Below are 13,757 nucleotides of genomic sequence, written 5' to 3' on the forward strand. Positions count from 1 at the left end.
TTCTTTTACAATTCATCCCGAATCTCTTGAAACTGCGAGGTTCGAGTTTCTAACTTGTTGATATAACGATGAATGTTCATGGAAAAAAACAACAAAATAAACGCTACTTCGCAACTTCTGTATTGTTTGAAATTCGGTAATCGGTAAGTTTTAGCCAAATTCTACTCATATTTTGTAGACCAAATTTTTTTTAAAATCGTTCAAAAATAGTAAATTAACGAGTTTTGTTTCGACGCTTTGTTACGTTAACGTTGCTAACTTCAATACTGTTTGACACTTGACACTCAGCTCCGCATGTGCTGAAAATTGAATTTTTTCGACGCCGAGAACGTACCACGATCATATTTTTATTCACCAGGCACGAGGCCAACCTAATCCAAGTAAAGTTAACCTCAAAAATCTACTATTTTGGCATCTAACAGCTGAACTGTCAAGTTTCAAGAGATTCTCTCTGACTCTGTAAATTTGTTATCGGGGGGTTTTTGGGGTCATTGAAAACCAATCCAACGTCAGAATTACAAAATTCAACAGGGCGGAAAATATAAAAATTGATCATACTCGCTCATATTAGATCAGTCATTTTGAATTTTGAAAATGAGCATTTTGTTTTCATATTCACAAACTATATCAATGCTAAATTCGTTGTAGGTGGGTTTTTCCGTTAGCTTGGATGAAAAAAGTCAGAGAAAAATGATCAACGTACGTAGTGTAGGACTGTATGCATCATTTTGTTTAATGAAGCGAGTACGATAAAAAGGTGTGAGGTAAAACGATGTACGTGGATAATTTTTTGTTTCATTATCTCGTTATTCGATAGTTTTTTTTTTTTTTTTTTATCTTACACGCCAGTTTTTCTCTTTAATTCCTCACCTCTGTGACACCTTACGTAGGAACAATTCTATGAAAATTTATACGAGCGCAAGAAAAAAAAAGAAAAGAAGTTCCATTCAATCATATTTCAATGTTATCAAACGACGCCGTATGAGAAGGTGGATGTTATCCTTGTTTTACGAGAGACAAGAAGAATATTATACAAGCATTATAACTATTCATTTTTTGCCACTTCGTGACCCGCAGAAAACACAACTCAGTGTTCTCGTATATTGTCCTTATGCCATGCATTTGCTTAATACTCGCGCTGCATGCATGACTAATCGATCCCGGTATAATGTGATACCTATACTACAATACCGTCGATTCTGTATAAATCCTCGGATATCTAGATTACTGTACACGTGGCACGATTTGAAGATGAAAAATATAAAGAAATAATGTTAATATACGCAGCGATTTTCTTCGCTAAAAGCAAAGTCTAGCGATAGAAATGAGAACCGTTTATATATTAAATAATATTGGAAAATAAATCAAGGTAAACGAAAGTGTGTCTAAATTGTGGATTTTTTATTCCAAATTTCATAACTCCGCTTAATTCGTCGCATATTTATACGCGTTACGTTTATAGGAAAGCACGTCTTAGGCATGTGATATGTGTACATGTATTTATTGTACGCACACGCATTATGTGGTGGCAATATTTCGAGTGGGTCTTTGACCTACCTGTTGCTCCACCGTTCAAAGCAGTTAAAGCAGCCCCGACCCTCGCAACCTGCCGCCTCTCATCCCTCGCTCAAGCGTCATGTAGGTAGAGAAACGACTGAGAGTTAGAGAGAGGCAGCGAGAGAGAGAGAGATAGAGAGAGAGAGACAGACAGACGGGCCGATAAAGGAAGGGCCGAGACTGACAAGGAAGGTATCCCAAGTCGAACTCTCAGATTTCGTTTCTTTTGTATTACGTTATAATAGACTAAAAGTAAGCGACACGTATTTTTATTTTTTTTTATCTGCCATTAAACTTTAAGAGGGTGAAACCACCCTCCAAATTTGGCAGTTACACCCGCAAGAATACAATACTTCTGAACGAATCCAAAAAGAAAAACGTAATTTTTTCAATTAAAGAAAAAACAGGTTTTTTTTTTTTTGTTTTTATCGAATTTCGTCGAAACGGTGCGGTTTTGAAAAAAATAAGTCGATTTTACATTGAACAACAAGAAACGGCTACGCACTTCCACAGAGAATGTAATTGCCAAGCTATTGTCAAAATTTCAAATCGATCCGTGCAACGATGTTCAAGTAATCTTTTCTCCCAGTTTGAAAAAACGTGCCTTTCGAGAAAAATGCGTTAAAAATTTTTGTGGCAAGATCGAGAATTGAAAACCTTTCAAAAAAAATATGTTTGCCATAGCACGAACTGGACACTTTTTTTATGATCCTAAAATATTGTTCTATAATATTGCAAAACAGTAATCCCCCCCCCTCCCCAATGTTTCGAGCCTCAATACAGAGTAAACAGAAATTATTGGGATCGTCGACGAGGGATTCAGAGTTGACAGAGTAATCTGTAGAGTCGTAATTAGTCGCGAGATAAGTGAAAGAGAGTATATTAATAGGCGGTTCGTACAAAAAGCGAGTTTTGTCTCCGTGATTTTCTCCGTTTCATATATTATTAATTAATAGCGAGTCTCTTCTTCGCAGGGACAGTGCCACATTCAAAGAGATTGCAATAATGTCTTCTCGCGATTCGGTTTCAATACTCTTCATTGTTCGACGTCCGATCAATTCGCAGCACTGCTTAATACGCCTGCTCAACGTTTCAATAATTATTATCTATCGCCGCCAATTATACTATTCGTAATTAATACCGTTATTGCTGACCTTATCATTGTCTCCTCCTTGTTATTTATTCACTTATCTATACGCAATTCCCCCAGTTTTTTTTTCTCCCTCTCTCTTCGTTTTTTTTTTTTGTTTTTTGTTTTAACTTAGTCGCTCGTTCTACTTCAATTCCATTTCCAGCCACGCTATGTAACGTCGGTTAAACGAATATCTGCATTATCTTTATGCTCGCAAATTTCTCACCAAAATAAACAAACAATTTCTGGTTCAGGAAATATTATTATACTAGAAACTTTGCAGTGGTCGAAATTCAGACGCGTCGATAATTTCAGCTTCTAAACGGTAACGCAAATTTTCAACGTACAAAAAATACGTGTAGGATAATTGGGGCCACAAGATTAATATGAAGGTTCGCAATTTGTTTTTTTTTGATTGATTAATCGTACAGAATTATAGAGAATATTTATAAGAATGCAACTGATCGATATTTGGTAAGATTACGCGCAGATTCCAAAGCGTGAAATAGATTTCTATAATTTCGTAAGACTGAGAATAAGAAACAACGAAAAATTGACTGTCAGTATTATTTTATCGTTATTGTTGCAAGTTTAATGCAACGGTGCACTTTTATAAGAAAACGCGTTATTCATTCCGCGACTTGATATAATCGTAAATAATTTATCAAATATTGACAAGGGGGTTTTTTAAAGTCTCTCTAAATCTGTGAAAAGTGAATATTTTCAAGCCTGGCTGACTTTAATCTCTGGTAATTCATGCGAGCCTCTGTGTTACTTGATTAGAAAAATTGTCGACCAGACCAAAAACGACGATCTCGATTTCCCCGTCTATGTATGTATTTGAAAATCGACTCTCACACACACCGATTCCTTTATTCGAGCATTCGACTCCGGATCGCAAGGCAGACAAGCCGCACATTGTTCGAGTGAAATTTAGTAACTCTGGCTTCTGACTTCGACAGGTCAGCAACGTTTCGACGATTTTTTCTCGAATGGTTATTGGCCGGCGAGTGATTACCGAGTTCTGATATAACCCGCCTATAACCGAACTCCAAATACGCGGGAGTAAGGCGTAAAGCGACCGACAAAATTTAAGAGGCGTTTTTCTAAGAATCTCTTTTTCAAAGTCGGTGAGCAAGATTTCTCGGAAACGGCTAAACCGATCAATCTCAAATTTTTGCACGAGCTTTTTGAACATATTTTTCAGTCCTTGAACGAAGGTTTTTTCTCGCTGATAAATATTTTCCAATTTATAAACAAATTAAGACTTCTTCTTTAGAAGTTCTCCCAGAGATCGAGTATAGCAGCTTTAAAAATCATTATTCTTACAAATAAAAAATATCAGAATTAAGTTCAATGTTTCCCCAACACGTACATAAATTTTTATATCAGCAAATTGAAATGTCTCTTCCTAAAAAAAACTCTTGAAAAATCGTTTGTATTCGGCCTCCTGACTGAGTATAATTCCTTAAACCGACCAACTCGCAACTCGAAATGAACGAGCGTCCGGCTTACGACGGAATGCACCATAAACACACACCCAATGCACGCACGTTTTAAAGTCATTGTTACTCCTTCAGCATCCCAAAAGGATGGACGCAGTTCTGCCCATGAAACGCGCCTTCAGGCGTTTAACCGTTTCCTCTTGACCACCAAGAAATTAGCCCGCTGTGCCCCATTTGCTACTGATTGCCTGCCGACTTCTTTTCTTTCCTTCGTTGTCTCGTTTCTCTCTCTCTCTGTTTTTTTTTCCAAGTTTAACTTTTTATTGGATAACTGCTCACTGTTTTTATTTATTAATTCACCTATTTTACTCATGACTTTATTCATTTTTAATGATGTATCCTTTATTCTGTAAATTTTTTTGTACACTTTCATTCTAGGAGAATTGTTTTACTGAAGAAATCTTCATCTTCATTCGCAGCGATTGCAGATATTAGGGTCACGCTTTTTCCGAAATCGATGCCGTGCGACAATCGATTATTTTTGTTTATTCTTACAATTTGTTAGTCTATGGACCAAGCGATCGGCAAAGTTTGAGGCGAAACGGTCGAATCGTTTTGCGAATCGGTTACGAAAGCTACATCCGAAAATCATTGGGATTAATAATATAATAATGACGAATAATAAATACCAAAGCCTCGCTGAATTCCGACTGCAATACTGTAGGATACGCGCCTCGGTTGATCAAAAACCAGGAAACAGAAGGGGATGAATTCAGAATCCCAGGGGTGATTATGGTCGTTATATGGGGCTGTAAACCTCTACGGTTTTACGAGTCTGAATCGCGCGCCATTGACTTGACGCTTTTAATAACCCGCCCATCAGTCGACATTAGCAAAGATTCAGCAGACCGTCCTGATGCACTATAATATACATCTTTATCCGATTAGATCCAATCTTTATCCCTGACAGGAAAAATTTCATCCTCACATAAATATCGGCAATGAGTTCACAGTGTTTTTCCCTTCTGTAATGTAATTATCCGTTGTCTGTTCTTTTCTTTTATAATTTCGAACAGTTGAGAAATTTCAGAATAATTATTCAAAATTTGCGTATACTCGAATCGATATCGAATCGATGAAAATTTCAATCGATCTCGTTATCAAAATTCTTTCTTTTTTTTTCGTTTCCTTTTTTTGTCTGAGTATAACCAATTTCCCGAAACTTTCGTACACGATTTCAAATGTATTTTGTAATTTCACCTTTGCGTGTCGAACCAATCGTCCTGCTCCCTTTTCTCCCCGTCTCTCTTTCTATTATGCGGCACGTTTACGACGTTTTGTCGGCTCTCTCAATGTGGAACATATAAAACCAACAATAATCCTGTTTCTCTGTGCTTCACCGCCCAAGTTTGGTTCAACCTAAATCCTAACGCGTGTTAAACCTCACATAACCTAATAGACCGACCGATACACACCGATCCCCCCCTCTAAAAATTTAAGTGCCTCTGGCTAAACAGCTCGTAAATTCGATTCCCACTCTCTTCCTTTCTTTCATTTCTTTTTTATTTTCCTACCACTCAACGACGCGTAAAAAATCTAGTAGCCCTTCGCCTCGAAGATGAATTGCTACCAGAAAATGAAATGGAATGGAAAGAGAGGAACATAATTTTCGACTCCGACGTCGGCGTCTTTTCGTACTCGAATTTTGACCCCTTTGTACGATTTTATGTCTCCGAATCGTGTTTGAATTCGAGATATGTCAGAATGATGATGCAAAAACGGCTCAGGTACTCCTTTCTACGAATGAAGTTTGAAGAGAAAAACTGGCAGACGATTTCAAATTCAAGAAAATCAAAGTAGACAGTTCTCGAACTTCCGGAAAAGCGGCGGCAGCTTCCTCAACCCTCCTTTTGACAAGTTAAATTTTTAACGACCTCCGCGTCTCCCCGACGACGATGACGACGACGTCTACCGCTCGTTCCTTTCCTCTCTTCGTCGCGTTATATGGCCCGAGGAGTATAACCGTTTATCCACCCAGTTCGCACCCCTCGGATCATGCTGGGTCATGATCCAGGTACCTTATATTTTATATATATATATATATATATATATATACACACGCGCGTTACACCATCGGAGATGAAGTTTTACGCATAGATTTATCGACGCTTCGGTTCTTTGTATCTTTTGTCGTCGTTGACGTAAAATCCGACTGACGAGTCACTGCAGACTTTGCTATAATACATCATCGGAACAAAGTAGGAGGAAATGACAGAGCAAGCAAAAAATTGCAATTTTTTTTCTATGAAAACAATACGGAAAGAAATTTGAAAAACTGATAATACGTACAAAAAGTTATTTTGGATCGAATATATCATTTTACAAAGCACAATCTTGTGGGCAGAATTTGAAAGGTCGTGACGTTCTTAGCTTTCAATTGGAAAATTGTGCCGCGATAAAAATTTGAAATATGTCTGCTGACTCTACAAATTAGAATCTGAATATTCAAATTTATTGCTTCTGTGGTCTGTTCAAAATCGTTTCAGTTCTGACAAAAGTACATTTGGTAACATTTTGATGAATTAATTATTTGCGAGTTTTGTTCACACTCGATTTCTTCAATCCTGCCCAAATTTTCCAGTGTGGAAATTTTGATCAGTGCAATTGTGTTTCTCATCTATTCCGCGAGTAAATCCTCGCGCGCGAAATTCAAATCGTGAAATCAAAAGGCGCGTAAGCGCACAAAGAGAAATAAAAGAAATAAAAGAAGAAGGGTCACCGTTTAAGCCCCGATTCTTGCACCTTTTAGCTTCGGAGTGGGTTTAAGGCCGCTGCTGAATGCGGCAGCAGGACTCGCTTTATAGCTTTATCGCCGGCGTCGCGCACACTCGAAAAAACCGTGCAACACGCAACCACGCACACACACACACTGTCAAAGGGCAATAAGTTTGCGATTAGTTCTACGTGGATAATGGCTCGACTGCCACCGTGGAAGAGTTCGAAGAGCAAACCGAGCTGACTGACCGCTCTGCGGCGAGAAGCAAACTCCTATTGCGCACAAATGGTGTAAACAATCGGGTAAACACGGCTCTTATCCCTGCGCTTACTTTCAGCCTCGGTTTCACCGCGATTCGCACGTTTCCTCAACGTTTTGAAAGAAATTTCTTTGAACACACGCTGACTTTAAAATTCTACGTTAAAGTCGGTTCTGGGGTCAAGTTGAGATTTTTCTTACAGTTGAAGGAGTAATACGTACTCGTTGCGTACACGAAATAATTTTTTCCATTTTATTTAAGAAAACCAAATTGATATTTTTTTATTTCTATTTTTCATACGTGTTAATATAAATCTCGACGTGGAAGAAAAAAGTTTTTTTTTCAATTACCTCCGTGGGCGACTACCTGCAGGTCGTAATTTTCAATTTAGAAAAAGAAGAAAATAAAAACGAAAAAGATTTTTTAAGAAGATGCCAAAATCTAGTAGAGTGCGTAGGATTTTTCATAAATATTAATCTTTTGCAAAAAAAAAAAAAAAAACTGGCGTCAACTTGAAGCGGACAGGTGTTCTTCTTCTGTTTCTTTCTAAATAAAAAAAATGTGTCACAAATCCAACATAATATCGTTGAATTTCAATGAATCGAAAAAATCCTACGTAATTCATTAGAAAATATAATTACAAAGGTGGAGTTAAAATAATTGACTTTTCGCAAATAAGTTGGAGAAAATGAGCCTTGATTTTGTGTCCGCAAAGTAGTATTTGCCTCCTAAATTCTCCGACACCGAGATCGTTTAAAACTGGAACACCCGTTGAAGACTCGCGGGGCGTTTTAAATCTGTTAGAGACCCAGCGGCGACACGTTCTCGGGGGATTTTCACGTCTCAACTGGTCGGCAACGTTTAGGCATGAGACTCGTATAAACAGTCCGACTGTAATGATCCGTCGATAGCGATCGTACCTACTTGAGGCTGCGCTGCTTTCCGATCCTCGTCCCAAGCTACGTGCTGAAATATTTATCGTTTAAACAGATTTGATTCCACGGTTAAGCCTCGGAGAAACCAAGAGTGAGAGTGGGAGAAAATAGCTCTTGAGATCCAGTTCGAAACGACGTGGACACAACCGTGGCTTTCATCGATTATAATATTCAATGCGTATAAAGCCGGCGATAAAAGACGCTCGTCGTTTTTTTTTTCCACGACGACTGAATATACGCCAGTTCTAAATTACTCTGAAAAATTCTCTCATCGAAGAATAAAAGACTGGTTAAAAAATTGAGGAAATCGAAATTCCAGCTGCAGACTCCGTCTTTTGATTTTGCAAAACCGATCGATAATCAATGTTCGATACAATGTTCATCGAATATTTAGATAGCATTGCTCATTTGCGGTATTTTATGAACTCTGGGAAAATTTTCTCTTTGTGTAAGAAAAAAAAAAGCATCCCACTTGAATTTAACCGAGAATTCAGGAAATCGAATATCGTTGGAGAAAGATTGTACGAGCGCAGATCGGGATTCGATTTATTGGAAGCGATGATCGATGTTCGAGATAGATATATACGCATCGGAAAATCGTATTACAATATCGATTGGATTGGATTTACTTTTTACTCGATCAATCTGACAAAACGAGAATAAAATACCGTGATGTGGAGGCAAAAAGAGAGAGAGAGAGAGAGAAATTTGATTACAAACTAACGGCGGTCGAGAAGTCGTCGCGCGACGTTGCTGCAGGTAGGATATCGTTTTTCGCATAAGCAGCTAATTTGTAAACGGAACCGCATGGGCGGCGTTGTTGACGAGGGGGGAACGACGAGTCGCTTCGTGACTCACCGCGGATTCTGAACGTGAGGTTTGGTCATCGCGTCGCCGAGAGGGAGATGAGGGATTGCGCTGCGAGGAGTGAGGATTAACGAAGGTTGAACACTCGAAACCCCCCGCGAAGAGGAGAAAAACGCGAAAAATACCCTCGCTCCTATCTTTCGCGGTCTAAAATTTCAGCTCAATTACAAACTCACTTTGTTGCGATTCATTTGCATTTTTCCTTGCAGGTTTATCGAGATTCTAAGGATTTGAATTAACAGATCGCTATCGTCGATTGATTGGAATTTTTACGATTTTTTAAACCGATCCGAAGTTTTTGAATTATTTGAAAAAAAAAGATTGTAACCGATTTACATGAAAAATCTCGAGGCATTCAAAGCGTTTACAACCGATTTCCACCAGACTGATATTCGATTCGTTCTACTTTTTAACAACAATCTTCACTAATGTTTTAGCCGATTCAAAGACATTCCAATAATCTTGAGACCGTTTTCCGTAAAGCCGATTTATGTAAAGTTCCATAGGTTATTAAAATAGTTTCCAGTCGATCCGTAAAAATTTACAACATTTTTTCAGAAACTTTGCTACCGGTTTCCAGAATTTTTTTTTCAAATTTTAAAAAAAAAGCAAACTTTCAGTACATTTACCAGAGGTCATCTACAGTTGTATCTATCCTCCGCTGTTTCATGGGGAGAAAAAATTGATACCGAGATCGGTACGAACGTGACGAACGAATCTGTCCGTCAGCAGAATGCCGAGAATCGTTAAAGCCTGTTAATTAATTACCAAACAATCGTGAATCCCGATATCACATATCTTGACAAATTATTCGTCGATCGTTGTTCAGCCTCCTGCTATTTAATTCCTTTGTCGGCGGGGGAGTGTCGAGGGGAAAGCGGAGATTTAAGGAGCGGCCGGACTGGCCGGAGGGCATCGCCGGCTCTCCTTCCCCCAGGAGCCAGGAAATCAGGGTGGCGAGGACGACGAAGGGTAGTAAAATCGTTCGGTCACAGTCTAGCGAGCCCGGGACTCTCGCCCTGCATCCTGTGGCATCGGGAGCCGGGAGGAAAAGTTTACGAGGCACAGGGTTAAATGATCTGTCACTTTCTTTTAGAATTCCCCCATTACAAAAACATCGTAAAAATATTACGAGCTTCTCAGCTCTTATAACGCGGACCGAACGGGGGTTGGGGGGCCAAAGAGAATCGGGCTAAGGACGCCCCGTCGACTCTTCGTTCCAACTCGTATGCCAGTCTCTTATTCTTCGTTCCTTTTCTCTCTCACGCGCCAAATTGATTGCGTCTAAATCGATCAACGCCTGCAATATGGAAAGCCAGAAGCCGCGGCGCTAAGGAGTTTGACGAATTAAAAATCAACGATTTTCAGTCATTTAATTACGAGATTTATCCAACTTATTTGAACGTAAGCTGCGATAATTTTTTACAAGTTGTTAACAGAAGCTTGGATATCGATTTAAAGTGGTGAGAAATTCGGGAGATTCGTTTAATTTACGTCCATCGTGTAACTTAATTTGTCGAGAAAACGGTTTTTCATAAATTTGCTTTAATAGGTTTCTCTTCTTCAACGGGCATAATTTTCACACGTAAAACGAAATGTAAACAGCAACGTTCGGAATTAAACGACGAGAGAAAATTAACTCGATTAGATTTTTCGTTTTTCGAAATCGCAATCGATCGACCATCACCGAATGCTTTCACAGGATTTCATGCCCTCGGGAGCAGAGAGAAAGACGGATAAAAAGAGGGTTCGGTACTACTCTATCCGTACAGTTGACGACGGTGGAGAATTTTACAACTTCCGAAATGCCGAAGTCGTAAAAGCCGGAGAGTGATCCTTATATATTTCTCTCAACTGCTGCAGTCTAGCCGCACATCAGCAGCAACGTGGCTGCAAGCTGAAAACTGCACTGCACCGGAATAGCTGCTGAACTCTGCAATCCCAGACATTCTTCCAATGTTCCGAACTCGTCTTTGGAAACATATATAATATATATAACGTCGAAATCGTGAAAGGTTGAAACGAAAGTTGCTCCGTCAATGTTCGAAACACACTTTGCAAACCACCTTCGAATCTCATTGTCGCTTTAATTTCGGAATGCTCGGAAAGCTTGGTGTTTCACTCTTCACTCAGGGGGGAGAAGGGTCAAAGAAATGAAAATACTTAATGCAATTTGAGTCTGAGGGCTTTATTATTTATAGTTTCAAGAACATTTTAGAATTTTTTCATTGAAATTTATCATCTCCTGACATCACTGTCCAACTTGCAACAAGCAAAAAAAAAAAACCTTTTCGGGTTTGAGCTCGTAGTCCAATTGTTGAAAAAAAAAAAATCGCGTTTAAATATGCACGATTATGAACAAAAACTTAAATTTTTCGACTAAAAATTAATTGATCAAATTTCTATAAAAAAATTTCGGAATTGAAATTCAAAAATCTAGCCACGAGCTTGAATCGATAAACCAGTTTTAAAGATTGCGTAAAAACTTCAAGTCTGTGGGATAAATATTGACCGAGATACCTATGCCATCAATTTCAAAACGTGGTCGTTCGCTACTCATACGTGCGGCGTGCCGTCATTTTGTTATCAATTTAAATGAAAAAATTCCTGAATGTTCTTAAAACTATAAATAATAAAGCCACCCCTTAAATTATATAGAAACCGATCTGAACGAAGAATCCTTTCCAAGGCACACTGAATAAATTCTAAAATCACTCGGAGTTTCTGGTTACTCCGTTCCGAAGCGGTGCAACATAACGCGGAAATGTGAAACACAACCGGAAACAGATACCTGCGCGTAGAAGCGACGAAGTGTCCGCATGTCCGTGTCCATGCGAACGTGCGTCGTGGTTGGAGTTCGGACGAGGGGGGGCAAATCAACAAAATTTTTAATTGAAAGTTTCATCGAGCTGCGGATGCGTTTGAGCCACACATCGGTCGGATGCGGGATGGAGAGTTCCGTTACACTGGTAAACAACAACGGTATCGCTGCTACAAAGCACCGCCCGTTTCTGCATAGCACGCAGATCCGATAGCCTTCGCTGTCTCTTCGTTTCGTCATTCCCTCGCCGCCTGCAACCTGATTCTGGAAAACTGAAATTCCCGTTTGTAGTTTCGGTGATCGAAGCTCATTTCCATCCACCTCGCAATTCGCCTGCAGCGAAGGATCAGGTTTCCCATTGAACGCTGATCCTCTCACGGAGAGTTTCACGGTATCAATCAATGATTTCATCGGATTCTCACAGTCCCGGTATCACGTGTGAACGGACGTGTATAATTCTCAACAATACAGAGGACTCTGAAATTTTAAAACTTTGGAAATGCTCCGAAATACACACTCAAACTCGAGAGACCTCGAGTCGCTTCTTTCAAACACCAAATAATTCTCTATTGCCCAAGAAAATTGAACTTAAACAAAGGTGAAAAAATCAGGGCGTGGCGTGTACACTCTTGTACTTTACGGATGAACAATTCGTTGGGCTTGGACCAAAATTTATCCAACATAACAATGATTTGCACCAAAGATATAGAATATTTTATGTTATCACTTAAATAGTTGGTAATTCAATATTTGTGACGATCTCTGATGATTAATAACAATTTACGAATTACTTTTATATCGTCATTCTCAACTGCTGATTGGCACAGCACTGATGCTATGGGTTACTCGTACAATTTTTTTCATCCGTCTTAATCGATCCTTACAAGGAAGCGCCAGTTGAAATCAATCATGCAAGGAAATAAAATTTATGTTCTATACTTTTGTCCCATCTTTGTCGTATCGCTTTGGTCCAAACCTTTCGAATAGCGTGCGGAAGGGAGTACACAACAAGTGTCGACACCATGTAAAAAATCACCTTCCAGGTCGATCGCGATACTTTTCCGATGGTGGATTTTAATACCGATGAAATTGTTCGCTTACCAGAAACGGAAAAAGGATCCAAAGCACGAGCCCAACGATCAGTAGAGGGTTCCATACGTGCAACAGCGATACGCCAGGCAGCGTGTAACAATAACACTGAAAGTCTATCATGGCATAATATTGTGGCTACGTTGTGTCGCGGATAATTCTGAGAAGTTAATACCCGCTTTTGTTACTACGTGCGATTGGCCGAGTAGTGAGTTGTTGTTGAAGGACCGGAAGTGCAGTTGCCTCGCCTCTCTCTGCACGTTGTTGTGGCATACGAAAGGCACAAGAGCACCACCAGCCAGTCGGGAGTGTCCGATAACCGAAACTCGGCCAACTCGATAAGCCAACTCTGGACAAACTCCGGACGACTTCACGGTAGTGGCGAAAATGTTTGGATATTTTCTCGGAAGGGTTTGAAAGGATTAGGAGTTGCACTCCACCACTTTGTCCCAAAATTGATCGTTATAAATGTGGTGTCAAATGTAACACCGGAAATATTCTACTACAGAAGTCCACACCATTTCAGTGTTCATTTTGAGACCAATTGGTCTCAAGAATCGAACGACTTACACCGATAATGCTTAATTTTACACTAATCGGTGCGGACTTTTATCGACACGCTGAATTTTCCGACAGTGTTGGAGTACCTAACCCAGTTTCCACGTTTCGTTTATATTCCGCATCTATTGAGACCAGTCTCCAGCTTCTTTGTTTCGATAAATGGAGCAGGAATCCAGAGAGTACGTACTGGGTTAGGAATTCGGAGATCCAAGATTCGGGTGAAAACCGCGACGTGGTCTTGAGATTGCAGTCGTCCTGCTGACTGACAGACTGGCGACGAAAAGTCGTAAAACGAAATTGCGGAGGAACGGCTTT

The 13,757-nt window shown here is 39.6% G+C and overlaps 2 protein-coding genes across 18 annotated transcripts in view; one reads left to right on the forward strand and one right to left on the reverse strand.

Annotated features, from left to right (window-relative positions):
• The window catches only part of LOC124223029 (uncharacterized), a 291,603-nt gene that overhangs the window by 267,525 nt on the left and 10,321 nt on the right, over positions 1-13,757 (reverse strand). The gene's annotated exons all lie outside the window — the stretch shown is intronic.
• The window catches only part of Uxt (Uxt prefoldin-like subunit), an 84,058-nt gene that overhangs the window by 32,787 nt on the left and 37,514 nt on the right, over positions 1-13,757 (forward strand). The gene's annotated exons all lie outside the window — the stretch shown is intronic.

Source organism: Neodiprion pinetum, chromosome 7 (assembly GCF_021155775.2).
Source record: "Neodiprion pinetum isolate iyNeoPine1 chromosome 7, iyNeoPine1.2, whole genome shotgun sequence".
In the NCBI taxonomy this organism is placed as follows: Eukaryota; Metazoa; Arthropoda; class Insecta; order Hymenoptera; family Diprionidae; genus Neodiprion; species Neodiprion pinetum.